The sequence below is a fragment of the Ailuropoda melanoleuca genome, chromosome X (assembly GCF_002007445.2).
Source record: "Ailuropoda melanoleuca isolate Jingjing chromosome X, ASM200744v2, whole genome shotgun sequence".
NCBI lineage: Eukaryota > Metazoa > Chordata > Mammalia > Carnivora > Ursidae > Ailuropoda > Ailuropoda melanoleuca.
In genome coordinates this window covers 16,193,053-16,205,604 of record NC_048238.1, presented here as the reverse complement: position 1 = coordinate 16,205,604, position 12,552 = coordinate 16,193,053, and the positions used below count along the sequence as shown (strand labels likewise).

The following is a 12,552-nucleotide window of genomic DNA, read 5'->3' as shown; positions in this document are numbered from 1 at the left end:
CCACCTTCTTGAACACTAGCTTCACTGTTGAATGAGATGAATGAACAAATGAATGAATGAAAACGGCCCCCAAAAGTGGAATACGGGTTGTTCTCAGCAGCGGTGAGATAGAACAGGGCAGAAAGCCGGACTTGTGCAGAGTAACTTTCTCATCTGTTGTGATCCCCACTGACCCTCCAGCCGCCACTGGTCACTTCTGCCCTTGCCAGCAGCCCAGCAGGTCTGTCCTGGAAGCTCCTGCTGCTCCAGTGACCTGTCGCTTCTTGCTCCTTCTAGGTGGGTAGTTGTGATCATGGGAGGGGTGGGCTCTTTCTCAGAGCACATGAGGCTTCGGATTCCGTTTTCCCACTCGTGGTTAGGATTGTGGTTTCTTAAATATTTACTAGTTTCCTTAGTTCCTGGGTCCTTGGGAAGTATCTGAGGAGATCAGGCCTTTGCATATCCTCTCGCCTGCCCCGTTGCCAGGTTCATTAGGGTGAGGAGGAAGTGAATGCGTCTAAGCAGAGGGTGCAGAATTTTCCTGTTACCTTCTCTGTACTGCCATGTTCTTTGAGATTTTTACTGCTATGGTGTTTCCTGAGGGGAACCATTTCTTCTTTTTTCTTGGGGTGGTAGTGGGGAGGGAGGAAGAGGTTAGGAAAGGACTCATTCTTGAGGGTTCACATCCAGCTCGCTGCTTCAGAGGGTCTGGGACCTCCTGTCACCTCACTGCAGGGGCAACCTTTTGGTTCCTCTGGGCCATGGATCACACACCAGCGTGTGTAGCAGCATGTCTGGGAGGGGTTGGTAAAACACAGTATACTGAGCCATAGTCCCAGGGATTCTGGTTCGTTGGTCTGGGGTGGGGCCAGAAAATCTGCATTTCTGACAGGTTCCTGGGTGATGCTGCTGCTGTTTTGGGAGCCCACTTCCAGAACCACTGCTCTAACCGCCCCCCTTTCCTTTCAGTCACTTCTAAGTAGGTGAAGTGAGGCACTGGAGGACTGGTGTGTTTAAGGCTCTGGCAGCCAGGGATCATGTGTGCCTGTGCTGTGTGCTTGCTTGCTCGCTTAGTGATGCTCAGTTACCGAGCACAGCCCTTTCCTAGTGCAAGGACCAGCAGCTCATGCAGATTACTTCAAGTACTGAGACTGGGGTTTTTGAGTCATTTAGGGAAATAGGGAACTCAGGGGATAAGAACAGGAGCCCCAGGTCCTTAGGGCCTCATGGGAACTCAATCTAGAAAGTCAGCAGCCACAGGGCGCTTGAGGGCCATCCGTGTGCCCTTCTACTTCCATTGTCGCAGAGCAGAGCTGAATGTGATAACCTTTCAGCCCCTGCCCTTTCTGTTGACTTCCTCTCCTCCCTGTAGGATTGTTCCCTCATCTAGGGCAGGGCAGCGTCTTCCGGAAGGGTCCTGGTGGCAGCAGGCTCTTTCCCCACACATCCCCAGCCCACTGGTGGCAGAAACTACAGTCCTTGCTGAAAGGGGAAGTAGGCTGTGGGTCCTTAGATTGCATTGTCATGACGACTCGAGGGTTTACCTCTTCTGTTTACCTCCAAAGGCTTAAGGACAACTGTTGGGAGCTGGAGAGGATGAGGGGAGGTGGAGGGAGTCCTGATTCAAGTGGGTCTTCAATGCTGAGTCATCGCTTCATGGGTCTTACCCGTCTTCGTGGTGGCTGTGTGCTGTGTTGGTACAGACTCAGGCGACGGGTGGCTGGCCATTTATTATAAATGAGAAGTACATTACAATCTTCAGGATAGTAAGGGCTCCTGTTAGAAACTAATAGAGTGATTTGGCTTAAAGAGCCAGCTGTCAAGCTAGATTTCCACTTAATTCCGTTGTCCGTCAGCCCAGGGATATCACCGCCTGGTGGACATCTCATCCCCCGCCCCATCCGCCCCTGTTGGTGGGAGTTTGCTCCAGACAGTTGCATCTGTGAGGCAGTCTCTCCCTCCTGCTTTCATTCCTCCCCCAGCGTCTTCTTTGAGGTGCTGCTGGACCCCCTGAGCAAGAATCTACAGGCCCAGGTCATAAATGCTTCTGTACCAGGTTCCCTTCAGCAGCACAGGGTGATTCCGACTCCCCCATGGGAGTGTGGCCACTTATTAGCATGTGGTATTTTGAGAGTTCTGACTCAGATCATTTCGAAGCAAGTATCTTCTGAGGTCTTTATTTTCTCTACACTGACAGAAGCAGCTAAATCCTTTTTTGGGGGGGCAAATTCTTGGTACTCTCTGTCAGTCTTTGGGCTAGTCATATTCCTGCTAGATTTCAGCTGCGCTCCGTGTGGGCACTGTAAGGCAAGGGCACCATCTTATTTTTGCCAGTGTGCAAGAGGTAAATTAGGCTGTGGTGCTTGAGAGTGAAATTATTAAATATCAATGGGGGATAATAAATATAAAGTAGCATGCAAATCTTTCGATATGAAAGCTGTTTCAGTGAAAACACAGCTGCTAAGATACTTTCTTAGCTATAATTGAGAACGTAATTTTCTTTAAGGCCATTTAAGCCACATATTTAGTGACTTTGGGTCATTAAGAAGCACAAATGTGGGTGAGTCTCTGAAAAAGATGAATAAACATGGAGTGGAGGATGCTTGCAATGCAGAATGGCAACATCGAGGGCCCAGGAATTCTGAATAGACCAAGGACTAATTTGTTGTATGGCTTACTAATAGACTGGAGTCAACACTTAACTAATATGGCCAATTCTTCCATCCGGAGTTAATGTTTACACAAAAATTTCCCCAGTAATGAATGGTTTAGAGTAAGCAGGCATGTCGGCTTAAGATACAGTACTAATATTTCATGAGAAAAATTGAATGAGGCGTGATGTTTAAATCAATAATTGAAAATGGGAGGTAGAACTTTCCCAAGGAAAAGGGAAAGGCTAAATAAGAGCAGTTAATTGGAAGAAAATCAAGCCCACCCATATTTAGACTGTTCAGAGGCCAAGTGAATATGAAAGAAAAGAAACCCTTCTCTAGTTCATTGACGTCATCACTTTCCTGGCATATTGTGGCGCTTTTGATGGTGGTGTGTGCTTTACCTCAGCCAGGCTGACAGGAATGGAGGCAGTGTTGCTGGGCATTGGTTGTGTACTTGTGAAGACCTGTGAAGAGATTTGCCTCAAGTCAGGGTGGACTCCTTCTGCCCTTGAGTCTGATAAAATCCCCTAATGTCAGGCCACAGATGGAATTTCCACAGACCGTGCTCTGGGGACTGGTGACAAATTCTTTGTGAAAACTCTGTATGACATTACTGGATGAAGAGGTTTTCAGGAAGGGATCGGGGGAAGTGCTGTTCAGCTGTAGCTTTGCTTATCGCCCCCACCCTCAGAAGCCCGGGTGGAGTGACACTCAGACGGCCTCTTGGCAGGCCTGGCTGTGTTTTGAGGTCTAGCTTTGTAAAGTAGGACAGCCCTTGCAATTATGACTTTTTCAAGTCAAAACGTTTCTGGATTTCTCTATAGTTTGAGAATATAGTTTTAAAAACATGAAGGTGAAGATTCACGTTTCTGTGTTTCAATAAATTCTTGAAATGTATTGGGGAAAAGAGTATAAACTAGAATTTCCTCAGGTTTAAAAGTTAACCAGCCCAGCATGTCTGAAGATTACCAAAAGGATGTACGCGGAGATTTATTTTTACTTTGTTGAAATGGTTGCTTATAAAAGTTAAGATGTAAAAGCCAAAGTGCACACTACAGAGTAGGAAATCAAGTACTTTTATTTATACCAGAAAATAGGAGAAAGATAAAATCAGGGTCAAACCCTCAAAGAAGGCAATCCAGAAAGACTCCACAGTTAGGATGATGGGGAAATTTTTTTGAGCCATGGACCACTTGACTTTGGTGACTGTGAAGTCACCTATTTCCCAGGATCCTGCCTTTTCAAGTCAAGTAGCATTTGCGAAAACTGATGACCAGCCAGTTGCTCTGTTTTCTACAGAAGGGTAGCCCTGGCTGACGGGGTGTTCTCAGGACATGACCCCAAAGCCACATGCCTTTCACACCATGATTCTGTCGTCTGGGACCTGGGATGGAAATGCCAGTCCAGACCCTCCTTGGCTGTTTGTTGAGCTATTCTGAAACTGATGATTCTCATAGATGTGTGTGTGCACACCTGCATATAAGACTGCAGATTGCTTGGTGAAGTTTGCCTTTGAGTTCAGAGATAAGAGCTGACATCTGTGGAAGCAGCGGGTCAGAGAAGACAAGTGAGCACGGATGACTCAGACATGCACACGAACCTGTGGCTTCACAGTTACAGAAAGTAAAAATACATTTTCTGCTCGATTTGAATAATTGGAAATGAGATAAAATTCCAAAGAGTGAGTTGTGATCTAGGACAGAGGAGCCCTGGAATGAGTGATGGCTTGGTGAGCTAGAGGTGGAAAGAGGAATGAAACAGCCATTAAAGTGACCTTCATGATGGATGGCCTCTCGGACCTGGGGCATCTCTTCTTATGGGTGTCTCTGTTCTCCGTGTGTGTGTGTGTGTGTGTCTCTATGTCTGTGCCTCTGGGTGTCTCTGTCCATCTGAGTCCATCTGTGTGTGTGAGTGTGTCTGCAGGTCTGTGTCTGGGTCTATATCTGTCTGCAGGTCTGTCTGTGTGGGCGTCTTTCTGTCTTACTGCCCCGGAGTAAACAGGCTGCTCCAGGAATTCTTGTTAGGCAGACTGGGCTGGGTTGCTGCCACATCTGGTTTCTGACCAGTGCAGAAATGCTGCAAGCAGACAGAAATAGGTGCACCACAATTTCCCACGCAGTGAGCGGGTTCCCTCATGGTCATGTGATACCTGTCACAAGGGTAGGGGAGACAAGGAAGGGAGAACTGGAAGGTTTGGAATTGTGTTTAATTTCGGGCTTCCATCCTCTGCCCCACCCTCTGCCTGACAAACCACCCACGCATTTCTCATTTGGCATTACTTTCATCCTCGCCCGTCTCCTTGGGATATTCCCAGAATGCTGGATGCTTCCTTTTGACTTTCTCTTGTGCAGAAACCATTCCTCCCAGGAGTCATTATTATAGCTCCCGTTAATTTTCATGTTCAGTGTTCAGTGTTGCAAAGGAGAGGAAATGAGGGAGTGTGGGTGGTGACTCAGGAACCTGGGGAAATATCCCTTATTATGTCTAGAATTTTCCCCTTCAATATTTAAAAACTGGCCCCGAGCTATTCTGGCCTTGATTTCTGATTGCTATCTTTCCTTTGACCTCTCTCTCATTCCATTTCTTCTTCCTCATTGTTTTCTTTTTTCTCTTGCTTCTGCCTCAAGAGTCCCAAAGCTTCCCAAAGCTGTTAGAGGTGACTGGTAACTCCCTTTATTGAAAGATTGCTCTTCGACTGTTTGAGCTTGCTGCCAGCAATGGATTTCTCCTAATGTCACACCCAGAAGCCAAAGGGACTCTCTTACATCTCTGTAATAGCTTTGAGTTTTTGAAAAGGACACTGTCATCTACAATTATTTAAATAGCTTTCCTAAGCTATTTTCCTTCTTTTTCTCTTCTACTCGAATCAGTGTTTTGAATCTTTTTTTTTTTTTTACCACCGATCCAGGTATTTTCTTTCTTAGATAATGTAGGTATTTAAAATTTTTTAAATGAAGAAGGGAACATGAGATGAAAGTAAATCATCCCACCCTCTAGAGATGACCATGGTTGAGAATTTCTTTCTAGCTTTCCAGTCATTTCCCATAAGCATGGATAGGTATTTATTTTTCTACAAGAATGGGACCATACTGTAGGTGGTGTTTTGTAACCAATTTTTTTTTTTTAGTTTTAATTGTAGTAAAATACACATAACAAAATTGTAACCAATTTTGAAGTATTCAATGACTATTAATATTTTTATTTTTGGAATAAATAAAACTGAAATAAAACTGATGTTTAGCAAAGGAGAAAAATGAAAAAAATGGGGCACTAAAATATGCATTCTTCAACCTCATTTTACATGGGTACTGAGTTTTTATTGTAACCAATTCTTAAACTTAATCTTCTATAACACTGTAATGTTTTGCAAGCTTTGTAAAGTTGCAGAGCTGTCTCCTCAAAGGCAAGACAGAGAGAAGCAGAGCCCTACTATTGAGGCAGGATTGGGGAGCCCAGGCCCATTCTCTCAAGGCCATGGTCCGTGGTCAACCCTACCACAGCCTTGAGAGCCCTGAGGCATCCCAGCTACTCACGGTAGTCAGCTTTGAAAACATACAGCCCTACCTTGTAGCAGCTCAATTGTTAATATCTTAGATTGCTCTAATTTTCTCAGAAAGAGCAATTGTGAACATCTTTTCAGTCGACCGGGGAGCATATCTGTGGTTTACCTCCCTTGGATAAGTGCCTACAAGTTGACCTCCTGGGTTTAGAGTAAGAGTGTTTTTGTTTTTAAGATGTATGATCCCTGTTGTCTACTGGCCTTCCCCAAAGCATGCCAACTCAGACTGCTACCAGTAGTTTAGGAGAAGGCTCCATTACCCCTTCCCTGGGTAGGCTCCCCCTTACAAATTCAGTGTGTCCCACCTTGTGTCTCATTGTTTGATATTTACCTCTCCAGTTACTACTAAGTTTATATTTTCATGTGTCTGTTCACCATAGGTGTGTAGTTCTTCTTTGGTGAACTGTCTATTCATAACCTTTGTCCATTTTAAATTTAGGTGTTTGTTCATGAATCCTAGGATAAGAGCCCTTGGTCTGTGAGTGTATGTGTATATTTTAAATGGGAGAGGATTGTGGGCCAAGATTCTCATAGTCAGATTTCAAAGTGAGAACTTGGAAAGGATAAAACTCTGGATTTTTGTCTGTGATTGTATCATATTGGATGTCTTATCTGCCATTTAGAAATGCTCCATAATATTTGTCAGAGAGAAGGTTAAAGCCAACAGTTACATTAAGTGTGGAGACATTTCTAGGGTTTTACTTATCTTTGTTATTCTAGTACCCAAACTGGAATGTGTATGTATGATCTTTTGGCTTATTACAAGTGCACACTGCATTAAACATCTTCTGCTTGAGAAAACACGACGTGCCCCATGTGCTTTTTGGCACTTATGTCATGAGTCACATCAGCCTTACAAATAGCACTGCAGCTTTGGGTGTCTGTGCCTGGAAAGTAGTTGACTTTTTTTTCTTTCCGTTTGCCAAATGATGCTAAATCAATAATAATATTGATTTGAAAAGGAGAAAAACATGTGGTGAGTATTTTCCATGAAAATAAATTATAGGGACGCCTGGGTGGCTCAGTCAGTGAAGCATCTGCCTTCATTTAGCTCAGGTCATGATCCCAGGGTCCTGGGATCGAGCCCCATGTTTGGCTCTGCCCCCCCATTCTCCCTCTCTCCCTCTCTCTCAAATAAATAAAATCTCAAAAAAGAAAATAAATCATAATGCAGGTTTAGAATAATATCGTTCAATATAATCTTACAAATAAAGTTGAAAGCCTCTTTTGACTTCACAGGAGGTTTCACTATTTCAAGATAAGAAACTTTACATGGATCTTACTAATTAAAAAAAATTATGTGCTGAATTTAGGCAGACAGGAAAACGAGATGCAGAATGTCAAGTTCTCTTTCTTTTCAACCTAAATACCTCCAACAGTTGCATCCAGGTTTTTGTGGATGTAGGAAACGTCTTCAGTAGTTAATGTATTCATATGTTGACTCATAAGTCAGACCATGGGATTACTCATCTCCAAATGCAGAATTGGGGATCAGTCATGGAAAATTTTGACTTCGCTTTAATCTTCCTATTGTGAACATCCATTTCATTCTGAAAACTCAGCATATTCTGTTTGTCCCAAACAGACACCACAAATGAGTGTTTTGTATCTGTTTCTTTTCCTTCAAGGAGAACTCAGTTCTTTGCTCATACTATCTAAGCTCCAAGACAAATGCCAGCCAAAATTGCTTGGTGTGGCCAGGAATGCCCATGGTACATGCTCTTTGGTTATGTGGCTGAATCAGTCACATTAGATGGATTTTAGCATCACCCTGAGTGGTTACTGGGGCTATGGATAACATGTATTGATTTACATCTCTCATTTATAAGGCGGGGTAGGAATTATAAAGTGATGCTGTTAATTTTGGTTGAACCCCAGGTATTACAGTGTGGTTTTTTTTTTCCCCTCCAACATATCGTGGAGCCTTAAAACAGAGTCACCAGCATGTCCTTTCTGTATTTAACCTTTGAGGTGTGCCTCTCATTGTTGCGCTGGGGTGGTTATAGCTGACGGGCCCAAGTGGGACATAGAGCAGCAAGATAGCTCAGGATGATAGTCAGTCCAGTGATTCTCTTCATCTGTGTTTGTGGTTGGGTAAAAATCTCATTAATTGCAGCTAGCATGTGTGTTTTGTGCGTCTGCGTGTTGTGTGTGTGATTGTAGTTGACAGGAAAACTGATACCAGTGCAGTGTGTTGTTATCAGCACATCTCCTGCCTGTGACCCAAAGCCACACCTGTCATTTGTGGTGCTCCCCAGCGTGCTCTGGGTTCCGAGCAAATTAACCTCCAAGTCAGAACTGCCCAAAGTCTGCAGGAGCTGAAGCTCAGCCCTCTGTTGGTGTGGGGGCAGGGAGTACGTTTGCCAGGAGAGGACCAGGGCGGGTTGAGAAGTTGTTCTACATCTCTGCCAGTTAATTATTGCAGCTTCGCAGCATGTATGAAAGGAACAATGTGAATAACATCAATAGTGATTATTTTCCTTCGTTATTCTGTCCACCTGCTATTTACTGTGAACATTCCAGGGAGAAGAGATAAGCCAAGGCTACATTTTAAAAATCCAGAGTCTCAAAGCATGCTTTGTCTATCTTTCTGGTGCTGATGGGTGAGGATGGGGCAGGGCTGTCATCAGATTTTTAGATCTATTTTTAAACTTTGAGGACAAATTTTATAAATATGAGCTGCTGCTGCTTCTTTTTAAAAAATCCCTTTCTATTCTAAAAATAATTTGCTGGGAAAAAGTTTGTGAATTGTTTATTAAAGAGAGACTCAGAGATTCAGCTGAGTGTGTTTCCTTATAAATGAAGGAAAAAATCACCTTGCAGCTACTGTCTGAAAGCAGATGTGGCTTCTTGGGAAAGATTTCTGAGATGTAAATGCCGATGTAAGAATGTGGAGGAAAATTCAGAACTTTTCCTTCTGGCCTCCCTTTCCAGACCCTCCAAACCCTACTCATTTCTTATCACTGAATTGGTATGTTTTCCCTTTTGGGAAGGCATTTCATTCTCCCCGGGGGTATAAATGCCCCCAGCTTCTGCTCTTACCAGTCCCCTTAGTCACACTCCTGTCTCCTGTAACACTTAGTATCGTGCTATCACGATCACTGGCGTTTACCATAGGCCACTCAGTGTTCTAAGCTTAGTTCAGATTTTGTTTTATTTAGTTGTCATAATAATCCTTGAGTTAGGTGTCACCAATATTCTCAGTTTAGAGAGGAACTAGGCTGAATATGGCTCCCCAAAAATGTCCACATCCTAATCCCCAGAACCCAGGGATTATGTTACAGATATATTATGTAGCAAAAGGGACTTTGCAGCTTTGCTTAAGTTAAGGCTCTTAAGATGGGAAGTTGATAATCACCAGGGGCCTTATGAGAGGGAGGTGTACAGGCAACAAAAATAAAAATAGCTAAGTCAGAGTACATCAAAATTGAAAAGTCCTGTGCATCAAAAGACACAATTAACAGAGTGAAAAAACAATGGAATGGGAGAAAGACTCTATAAGTCATGTATCAGAATAATAACCCTGGTAACAACAACAAAAAAACAACCTGATTAAAAATGGGCAAAGGACCTGAAGAGACATCGCACCAATGGAGATTTACTGTCGGTAAACAAGCACATGGAAAGATACTCAGCACCACTCATCATCAGGGAAATTCAGATCAAAACCACAGTGAGATATCACCTCACTCCCATTAGAATGGCTACTATTTAAAAAAAAAACAACACAGAAAATAACAAGTGTTGGCGAGGATGTGGAGAAGTTGGAACCCTCATGCACTGTTGGTGGGAATGCAAACTGGTGCAGCCACTGTAGAAAACAATATGGAGGTTCTTCAAAAAGTTAAAAATAGAACTACCCTACAACCCAGCAATTCTACATTCAAAAGAATTGAAAGCATGTTCTCAAAAAGATATTTGTAGGCCCACGTTCACAGCAGCATTATTCACAGTAGCGAAAAGGTGGAAGCAACCCAAATGTCCAGTAATGGATGAATGAATAAACAAAATGTGGTATATACATACAATAGAATATTATCCGGTCTTAAAAAGGAAGAAAATCCTGACATGCACTACAACATGGATGAACCCTGAACACCTTATGCTAAGTAAAATAAGCCTGTCACAAAAAGGAAGATACTGTGTGATTTCATTTATATGAGATACCTAGAGTAGTCAGACTCAGAGTACAGAAGGTTAGGATAGTGGTCACCAGGAGCTGGAAAGAGGTTGGAGTGGGTAGCTATTATTTAATGGGTAGAGAGTTTCAGTTTTGTAACCTGTTAATGAATATTATTTATCTTTAGTCTATTAATGCTAAATAAAGGCAGATATTTCCAGGCACAAATCAGTAGGCAGTTTCCCACTACAAAATACTTTTTCAGCTTCAAACCTAAGCTTTGGAAACCAGACACCTAAAATCGGGCTTTCTACTTCCCAGAATGAGTTTTTTTTTTTTTAAGATCTTATTTTTTTTCTAAAGATTTTATTTATTTATTCGACAGAGATAGAGACAGCCAGCGAGAGAGGGAACACAAGCAGGGGGAGTGGGAGGAGGAAGAAGCAGGCTCCCAGCGGAGGAGCCTGATGTGGGGCTCGATCCCATAACACCGGGATCATGCCCTGAGCCGAAGGCAGACGCTTAACCGCTGTGCCACCCAGGCGCCCCTAAGATCTTATTTTTAAGTAATCTCTACACCCAACGTGGGGCTTGAACCTACAACCCTGAGATCAAGAGTCACACACTCCACTGACTGAGCCAGCCAGGTGCCCCTGGAATGAGTTATTCTAAGCTGAGGTTTTGGATGTTTCTTTCTTCTTTGGGGGATGTAGGTGGGGAGAGAGAGCCCTTTCAATAATACACATTAACTTTTGCCATAAAATTATTAGAAACAATGAGTGTTTTTTTTCTTTTTCAGTGGACAAGGCCTTTGTAATCGTGTCACACCTCTAAGAAGACCTCAGGGAAAAGAGTAGATTTTGTGAAAAAAAATTAGAAACTTCTGGATGGAAAGAAATAGAATTGATAGAGTAAATAGACAAATGACAAATGGGGGAAATTCTCCAACATATGAAAGACCAAGGGACAATTCTTTAATATTCAGAGAGCTCTTAGAAATGAAAGGGAAAGAGGCAAAATGCTTTGTAGTGAAACTGACAAAGGACATGAGCAGGCAGATCACCGGAAAAGAAAGCCAAATAGATGGTAAGCATGTGAAAAGCAGATCAACCTTAATTTGTACTAATTAAAGAAATGTAAATTAGATTTCATTTTCTGTTATCAGATTGGCAAAAATTTAGAAGTTTAAAGATATGGAATACAAGGAAGTCAGCACTCGTTCGTGTTGTTAGAGTATAATGGAGAAAAACTGTTCTGAGGCTAATCTTGTTTGTCTGTTAAAAGTAAGGATGCACCAGACTGCAAAGTGAAATAAAGAAATTTCACTTTCAGAATTTGTTCCCCAGTTCCACATGTGTGTATGTGCAGAGTTGGAGACACAGTGATGCTCACTGTAGTGTTTGTAATTGCTAAAGACTTAAGACTACCAGATAGTGTCATGTGGGCTACAACCTGGAGGGGAGAGGACTGTTTCTCTCCAGCCTCAGATTATAGTAAATTAACCATTTAGCCAAGGATACAGAAATTCAGCAGAAGGGGGATGGCCTCGTGGCAGGAGCAGATGAAGTATCTATCAGGGTGTGTTTCATGCACCCGTCTCCACCCCTAGATTCCAACGTCTACACAGCAGCAGAAATTCTGCCAGATCTCAAAAACAGCCAGTTTGCTGTGCCACAAGTTTTCTCCATCAGCATTCCAGAAGAGCCAGCAATGACAGCTGGTGTACTTCCGTTTATGGTATGGTGAGAAACATGCAGCTCCCATGGTTCGTGAACCAAACCCCACTCCAGCAAGCCCATGTGTTCATCCAGGGGAGTGGAAGACAGAGACAGTAGCCACCTGTCCCTGAGGAGGTATCCTTGCTCTTATTTTTTATCCCCTCATATTCCTACATCACCCCCCCCCACCCCCGTCTCCAGCTCTGACTTAGCACTCTTTAATCTGGGTGGTTCTGATTGGTCAGACTTCCTAGTTCTGAAATCTCCTTTCCTGCACAACCAGATCATCCCCTCAGATACTGGCAAATCCTACAGTTGGGTTCTGTGCAGCCATGGGGAAGAGGGGCAGAGCTCTGATAGCAGAAGAGGTCCAAGAGACATCGCCAAATGGAAGAAAGCAAGATGCAAACCACCACATCTTGTATGAGTCCATTTCTGTTAAGAACAAGTAGGGACACACACACACACACACACACACACACACACACACACACACGACTCATTAATAGTTCCTAGGAGAGC

At 43.3% G+C, this 12,552-nt stretch overlaps 1 protein-coding gene and 1 long non-coding RNA gene across 6 annotated transcripts in view; both read left to right on the top strand.

Moving 5' to 3' along the window:
* Positions 1 to 12,552, top strand: part of SH3KBP1 (SH3 domain containing kinase binding protein 1) — a 329,089-nt gene that overhangs the window by 102,365 nt on the left and 214,172 nt on the right. The window lies entirely within an intron of this gene.
* On the top strand, positions 10,887 to 12,166 carry LOC117797397. The gene is made up of 2 exons (XR_004622331.1): positions 10,887 to 11,398; positions 11,922 to 12,166. It is a non-coding gene; the product is annotated as an uncharacterized LOC117797397 (long non-coding RNA).